The sequence below is a fragment of the Culex quinquefasciatus genome, chromosome 3 (assembly GCF_015732765.1).
Source record: "Culex quinquefasciatus strain JHB chromosome 3, VPISU_Cqui_1.0_pri_paternal, whole genome shotgun sequence".
NCBI classification, from domain to species: domain Eukaryota; kingdom Metazoa; phylum Arthropoda; class Insecta; order Diptera; family Culicidae; genus Culex; species Culex quinquefasciatus.
In genome coordinates, this window is record NC_051863.1 from 90,556,143 (window position 1) to 90,565,042 (window position 8,900).

The 8,900-nt window shown below is 29.8% G+C and overlaps 1 long non-coding RNA gene across 1 annotated transcript; it reads left to right on the forward strand.

Annotated features, from left to right (window-relative positions):
- The first annotated feature begins 1,251 nt into the window (after positions 1–1,251).
- Positions 1,252–7,430, forward strand: LOC119769955. Its single transcript, XR_005278596.1, has 3 exons — positions 1,252–1,401; positions 1,478–1,594; positions 7,334–7,430. It is a non-coding gene; the product is annotated as an uncharacterized LOC119769955 (long non-coding RNA).
- Positions 7,431–8,900: the final 1,470 nt, after the last annotated feature.

Here is an 8,900-nt window from a genome sequence, read left to right on the forward strand (position 1 = left end):
TCAATACTTTTATTACATGATTCGCATTATTTAAAAAAATCGTTCAAAAAAAGTTCACACTATGCAACTATAACATTACAATTAAACTTACTGTAACAAAAAATTGGAAAAAATGCGTTATGAGATTTCCAATAACAAAACCATAATATTTGCTGTGTTCATGGAATGTACAGTAGTTTTATTGTTTCAATTTATAACATTGCCAATAACAAAACCATGAAATTTGCTGTAACCATAAAATCTACGATAACTTTATCATCATTCCAATGAAGTTAAAAAAAATCAACCATAAACTTACCATAAATATTATAATATCTATTGTAACTTCATGGTTTTGACAATACAAATCATCATATAATTTTATTCGGGTAACCTTAAAAATCCCCGAACAACGTTTCGTCAAATTACCATTTGTGTAATGGTAAAAATAAAGTTAATTTTCGCGTAAAAGCGACCTTTTTTCCCCGGTTTTTACTGTTTCAGAAATGGTTTTTAAATGGTATTTTAAGGTTTTTCTTAAAAATTTTAACCTTGCGTCTACTATTCTAGAAAGGGTTTGTAAATGGTTTTTTAGGGTTTTTCTTGCTATTTTTACCTACCTATTTTTTACAGTATTGTTCACTTTTTGACGGATGGTTCACAACAATAATATTTAAACTTTAGCGGCGATGTCGATTCTGTTTAGTTGATCATACTGCCAAAATCGTCCAAACCTGAAAAAGTAAGAAGAAAAAAATCACAAAGTATCAAGTTGAATAAAATATTCAAACAAATATCATATGTACTTATCTGATTATTCAGATTGCTTGATGCCAATCGTTTGTTTGCTTGGTCGCATCCTCGGCGGAACAATATTGTCGGCCGGCTGCCGGCAAAATCTCTTTTGATTACCGATCGAGTTCTCCAGCACCAGCTGTTCCGTTTTTATCAAGTTCTCCACGGCGCTGAAATGATCAACAAGAAAAATATAAACAAAGTATTTTGTAAATCAAATGATTTGTTTGAAAATTATACCTGCGCACAAAACGTAAACAACAACCAGCCGCACAAACGATTCACATCAGACTGTTTTTGCCTGCGCACTGCGCAGTGCGCTTGCCTGCGAAAGAGCAGGTAACGGAGCGTAGCGACCCTGTTTGAAAAATGTCGCACGTCGTACGAGTTGTCGCACGGTTTTGATTTTACCGTTTCGATATCGATTGGTCGAAAGGACGACAAACGTGCGACAAACACTCGACATGCTCGACATTGTTTTTTCCATCGATTTACCTTCAATTCGACGTCGATTATCGTCGACGCAAACAGTTTGACAGTTCTCTTCAGTTGATCTTGTTCGGACTTGATCAAATCAGAAAAACAATATTGTTGTAAAGGTTCGTGAGGATTTTGGCTGGTTGATTGGTAAGTTGTGTTCCTTTTTTGCTGGAAAGTTCCGGCCGGAGTGGGCGAGCGGCTAAATCATAACATTATGTTCCAGATTTCCTGATTTCAGCCTTCGCGACGGTGGAAGAGAACGTGAAACATCGTTAACCCGGCGGATCATGCCGGAAGATGGGACGGGAAGGAACCGGTCTGCGATCGAAAGCGGATTGGGGTGAGTCGTGTTTTTTTAAACGTTGGAGGTGTGCCGGGAGGAAAAAAGAGGACGATGAAAATGTGCGTGGGGGAGGACAGGAGGGGGGATCCAAACCTAATGCAATCACAAATTCTAAACAATAAAATAATAAAAAAATTCTTGAATAATTCATTCTTCAATTCTTATTCAATTATTCTTCAATTCTACGAGCCAAAACTTTTTTAAATCTCAAACACAAAAATTCTGAAATTCTTTACTTCTGAAATTCTAGTATTCAAAAATTTTACAATAATAAAGTAAAAATTATAAAACTCTAAAATTCTGAAACCTGGCTCAACTCGAGGGGGCAGCATGAAATTTGTGGGAGTAGCGAACAGCTCTAATTCTCCATACAAAGTAATTTTGAGTTTTGACCCAGAAGGAGGGTAACCGTATAAATTAGAGCAACACATGTCTCATGGTGAGAAACATTGGAAAGTGATAAACATTGAATAAAGAAGTTGATTAGCGAAAAAATTGTGCACTGTATTCCGCCGGGGAATTGAACCCCGTTCTATCTCATACCGTGAGAACGCATCACCGATCTGCCAACGGAACCAAACCACCGTGCTGAGAGGCGACCTCTTAGAACGTGATCTGTTTCTACTGGGTAATCGTATGACATTTGTTCCTTGTCTCCGACGCAACCATAACACCAATTCTTTCGCTCTTCTATTATGTCAATTTCTCTCTCTTTCCAGTGGCTCTCCGAGATCCTTGTGGATCAAGTATATTTTTAGAAGCATTTGTGTCGTTGTTCATTAGGGTCATTGGGTGAATACTGAACACCTCGACCCAAATGCGACGTATAAACGCGGTTGCCTACTTGAACAATGACAACATTTGAGTGGATTAAAGCCACCGGCTTATTTTCGCAGTAATTTTGAGTTTTGACCCAGAAGGAGGGTAACCGTATAAATTAGAGCAACACATGTCTCATGGTGAGAAACATTGGAAAGTGATAAACATTGAATAAAGAAGTTGATTAGCGAAAAATTGTGCACTGTATTCCGCCGGGGAATTGAACCCCGTTCTATCTCATACCGTGAGAACGCATCACCGATCTGCCAACGGAACCAAACCACCGTGCTGAGAGGCGACCTCTTAGAACGTGATCTGTTTCTACTGGGTAATCGTATGACATTTGTTCCTTGTCTCCGACGCAACCATAACACCAATTCTTTCGCTCTTCTATTATGTCAATTTCTCTCTCTTTCCAGTGGCTCTCCGAGATCCTTGTGGATCAAGTATATTTTAGAAGCATTTGTGTCGTTGTTCATTAGGGTCATTGGGTGAATACTGAACACCTCGACCCAAATGCGACGTATAAACGCGGTTGCCTACTTGAACAATGACAACATTTGAGTGGATTAAAGCCACCGGCTTATTTTCGCAGTAATTTTGAGTTTTGACCCAGAAGGAGGGTAACCGTATAAATTAGAGCAACACATGTCTCATGGTGAGAAACATTGGAAAGTGATAAACATTGAATAAAGAAGTTGATTAGCGAAAAATTGTGCACTGTATTCCGCCGGGAATTGAACCCCGTTCTATCTCATACCGTGAGAACGCATCACCGATCTGCCAACGGAACCAAACCACCGTGCTGAGAGGCGACCTCTTAGAACGTGATCTGTTTCTACTGGGTAATCGTATGACATTTGTTCCTTGTCTCCGACGCAACCATAACACCAATTCTTTCGCTCTTCTATTATGTCAATTTCTCTCTCTTTCCAGTGGCTCTCGAGATCCTTGTGGATCAAGTATATTTTTAGAAGCATTTGTGTCGTTGTTCATTAGGGTCATTGGGTGAATACTGAACACCTCGACCCAAATGCGACGTATAAACGCGGTTGCCTACTTGAACAATGACAACATTTGAGTGGATTAAAGCCACCGGCTTATTTTCGCAGTAATTTTGAGTTTTGACCCAGAAGGAGGGTAACCGTATAAATTAGAGCAACACATGTCTCATGGTGAGAAACATTGGAAAGTGATAAACATTGAATAAAGAAGTTGATTAGCGAAAAATTGTGCACTGTATTCCGCCGGGGAATTGAACCCCGTTCTATCTCATACCGTGAGAACGCATCACCGATCTGCCAACGGAACCAAACCACCGTGCTGAGAGGCGACCTCTTAGAACGTGATCTGTTTCTACTGGGTAATCGTATGACATTTGTTCCTTGTCTCCGACGCAACCATAACACCAATTCTTTCGCTCTTCTATTATGTCAATTTCTCTCTCTTTCCAGTGGCTCTCCGAGATCCTTGTGGATCAAGTATATTTTTAGAAGCATTTGTGTCGTTGTTCATTAGGGTCATTGGGTGAATACTGAACACCTCGACCCAAATGCGACGTATAAACGCGGTTGCCTACTTGAACAATGACAACATTTGAGTGGATTAAAGCCACCGGCTTATTTTCGCAGTAATTTTGAGTTTTGACCCAGAAGGAGGGTAACCGTATAAATTAGAGCAACACATGTCTCATGGTGAGAAACATTGGAAAGTGATAAACATTGAATAAAGAAGTTGATTAGCGAAAAAATTGTGCACTGTATTCCGCCGGGGAATTGAACCCCGTTCTATCTCATACCGTGAGAACGCATCACCGATGCGTCGGAGACAAGGAACAAATGTCATACGATTACCCAGTAGAAACAGATCACGTTCTAAGAGGTCGCCTCTCAGCACGGTGGTTTGGTTCCGTTGGCAGATCGGTGATGCGTTCTCACGGTATGAGATAGAACGGGGTTCAATTCCCCGGCGGAATACAGTGCACAATTTTTTCGCTAATCAACTTCTTTATTCAATGTTTATCACTTTCCAATGTTTCTCACCATGAGACATGTGTTGCTCTAACTCCATACAAACTTTGGAGAAAACCCATTCGGCTCTGTCCAAATATTTTTGAATTTTTTGAAAAATACAAAGTAAACATGTTTTTGGGGTCCCCTTGAGTTGAGCCTGCGCAGAAACTTTGTTGGTCGGTGTTATTTATAAAATAATAAAATTATAAATAAATAATCAAATTATTAAATTATTAAATTATTAAATTATTAAATTATTAAATTATTAAATTATTAAATTATTAAATTATTAAATTATTAAATTATTAAATTATTAAATTATTAAATTATTAAATTATTAAATTATTAAATTATTAAATTATTAAATTATTAAATTATTAAATTATTAAATTATTAAATTATTAAATTATTAAATTATTAAATTATTAAATTATTAAATTATTAAATTATTAAATTATTAAATTATTAAATTATTAAATTATTAAATTATTAAATTATTAAATTATTAAATTATTAAATTATTAAATTATTAAATTATTAAATTATTAAATTATTAAATTATTAAATTATTAAATTATTAAATTATTAAATTATTAAATTATTAAATTATTAAATTATTAAATTATTAAATTATTAAATTATTAAATTATTAAATTATTAAATTATTAAATTATTAAATTATTAAATTATTAAATTATTAAATTATTAAATTATTAAATTATTAAATTATTAAATTATTAAATTATTAAATTATTAAATTATTAAATTATTAAATTATTAAATTATTAAATTATTAAATTATTAAATTATTAAATTATTAAATTATTAAATTATTAAATTATTAAATTATTAAATTATTAAATTAATAAATTATTAAATTATTAAATTATTAAATTATTAAATTATTAAATTATTAAATTATTAAATTATTAAATTATTAAATTATTAAATTATTAAATTATTAAATTATTAAATTATTAAATTATTAAATTATTAAATTATTAAATAATTAAATTATTAAATTATTAAATTATTAAATTATTAAATTATTAAATTATTAAATTATTAAATTATTAAATTATTAAATTATTAAATTATTAAATTATTAAATTATTAAATTATTAAATTATTAAATTATTAAATTATTAAATTATTAAATTATTAAATTATTAAATTATTAAATTATTAAATTATTAAATTATTAAATTATTAAATTATTAAATTATTAAATTATTAAATTATTAAATTATTAAATTATTAAATTATTAAATTATTAAATTATTAAATTATTAAATTATTAAATTATTAAATAATTAAATAATTAAATTATTAAATTATTAAATTATTAAATTATTAAATTATTAAATTATTATATTATTAAATTATTCAATTATTAAATTATTAAATTATTAAATTATTAAATTATTAAATTATTAAATTATTAAATTATTAAATTATTAAATTATTAAATTATTAAATTATTAAATTATTAAATTATTAAATTATTAAATTATTAAATTATTAAATTATTAAATTATTAAATTATTAAATTATTAAATTATTAAATTATTAAATTATTAAATTATTAAATTATTAAATTATTAAATTATTAAATTATTAAATTATTAAATTATTAAATTATTAAATTATTAAATTATTAAATTATTAAATTATTAAATTATTAAATTATTAAATTATTAAATTATTAAATTATTAAATTATTAAATTATTAAATTATTAAATTATTAAATTATTAAATTATTAAATTATTAAATTATTAAATTATTAAATTATTAAATTATTAAATTATTAAATTATTTAATTATTAAATTATTAAATTATTAAATTATTAAATTATTAAATTATTAAATTATTAAATTATTAAATTATTAAATTATTAAATTATTAAATTATTAAATTATTAAATTATTAAATTATTAAATTATTAAATTATTAAATTATTAAATTATTAAATTATTAAATTATTAAATTATTAAATTATTAAATTATTAAATTATTAAATTATTAAATTATTAAATTATTAAATTATTAAATTATTAAATTATTAAATTATTAAATTATTAAATTATTAAATTATTAAATTATTAAATTATTAAATTATTAAATTATTAAATTATTAAATTATTAAATTATTAAATTATTAAATTATTAAATTATTAAATTATTAAATTATTAAATTATTAAATTATTAAATTATTAAATTATTAAATTATTAAATTATTAAATTATTAAATTATTAAATTATTAAATTATTAAATTATTAAATTATTAAATTATTAAATTATTAAATTATTAAATTATTAAATTATTAAATTATTAAATTATTAAATTATTAAATTATTAAATTATTAAATTATTAAATTATTAAATTATTAAATTATTAAATTATTAAATTATTAAATTATTAAATTATTAAATTATTAAATTATTAAATTATTAAATTATTAAATTATTAAATTATTAAATTATTGAATCGAAAATTTGACAAACACAAAATTATTATCTACAATTCTTAAATTTTATTCATCCTTATGTTTTGAAATTCTTAATTTCTAAAATTCTTAACTTCTAGAAATTTTAAATAATTTGAATATTTTCGCCAGGTATCAAGTAGGAGAAATTCTCGAATGTTTAGCAAAATAAGCACTCGCTACTGACTCCATCCAATTTACTTATTTTAACTATTCAAACAACTAATTTTAATTTAATAGAAGCTTGCTTGCTCACTTCTTATTGGCCGATTTATCATTTGATTTCAGTTGAAAACGCTTTTTATGAGCTGTAATTGAATGTCAAAGTGCTGATATGGCAACATTAAAGGCACGCTGGAATTAGATGCTGTTCCCCTAGTTACAGTATTTTTTTATTATTTAATTCATTTCAGATCTGTATCAAACAGTCTCCAAACAGGACAATGAAAGTGTTGGTGGTGTTTGATTTTTAGAGAATGTCAAAATCGCCATTATCAATACTAAGACCTGGAAAAAGAACAAACTTGCGGCCGAGTACAACCTCTGAGTGAAAGCGATGGAGGTGAACGAACTACTCACGGGGCAGCACACGAATTCTACCGGATTGGCCATCATCAAGCGAAATTTGGAAAATTGTGACTGCAGTGATAGTGAATATTTGGAAAACAAAGTGCCAGGCCAGTAAAACTAATCGATATCAATAAAAATCAGCAAAACAACAAATAAAATGAATTTTATTTCGAAAATAACCTAAAAATTCCGAAATGACAGCACACGACAATAGCACGACATCCTAAATAACAAAACCGTGCGACGTCGGTCGAATGTCGTACGACAATGTCGAACAATTTCGATGATCGATCGCACGACAAATACGACATTTTGGTGCAAAAACGTATGACATTCGTGCGAATGTCGCACGACATTGTCGTGCGACGTCGTACAATTGCACATACGACAAACGACGGACGTCGGACGGACTTTTCAGTCAGGGGAGAGAAGAGAAAAGAGAGAGCGCGCAAGGCAAATTCAATTTTGCGTTGAATCTAAAATGTTGTTAACTACTCAATTGATTTAGAAGTACAAATATTGCCTAAAGAATTGAAATTAATAAACCATAATTTAAGACATGAGATTTTGCAATCTGCATTCAAAGAATGGCGAGCCCTTGCGTTTGTGAAAGTTGCGCTTCCTTTGATGGTTGGTGTAAATTATACGAAACCAAGAATAACGGAGGTTCTGAAACTCAATTTCGTAGGGGTAAACGCCCTATTTGTATAAAATATCACACTACACCTCCACATCATCGATTCCGTTGATGCTAGAGAACCGAAACGTAATTCTGCTGGTCAATCTAACCGATCTGACACTGTGCAATCAGCAGCTCTAAAGGGGTGCCTTTGCGAATATCGTCTTTCGATGGCAGAAAGTAGTCCTAACGAATTTACTAACTTCCGCTCATCACACTCGGAACATTCCGTCATCTGGGGCGAATCGGGACTAGAGTCGGGACCCAGCGCTGCCATAGTGATACAATCACTTGCGAAAACACCGCTGTTATTCAAAAAACGCGAGTCCAAGGCGAAACAGCTGAAACACTTACCACCGGATACTGCGACTTAATCTCGCCGGCTTCTTTTCATCCACCTCGTTCTCTTCACTACGGCGACATTCAAATCGTCATCATCCTTACCTTTGTGTCTTCCACTTGAATGATCTCGTACAGATCGAGGCAGAAAAAAGTCCTCATGTCGGTGATCTGCAGCAGAACACGACGCGAAACGTCCAGATTGAACATCAGTCCACCTTGGTACTCGTCAGCGGCGCTCACATTACCCCATTCAGATTTCCAGCCGGTTCTGCGGAATGAGCTTCGGCGCGGACGGATCAAAGTTCTTCCGCCCCATCTCTATAATCTTCAACACTTTCATAATTCGTCATTGGCGCGGTCAACCCGCCGACGCTCGCCGCGCACCGCCA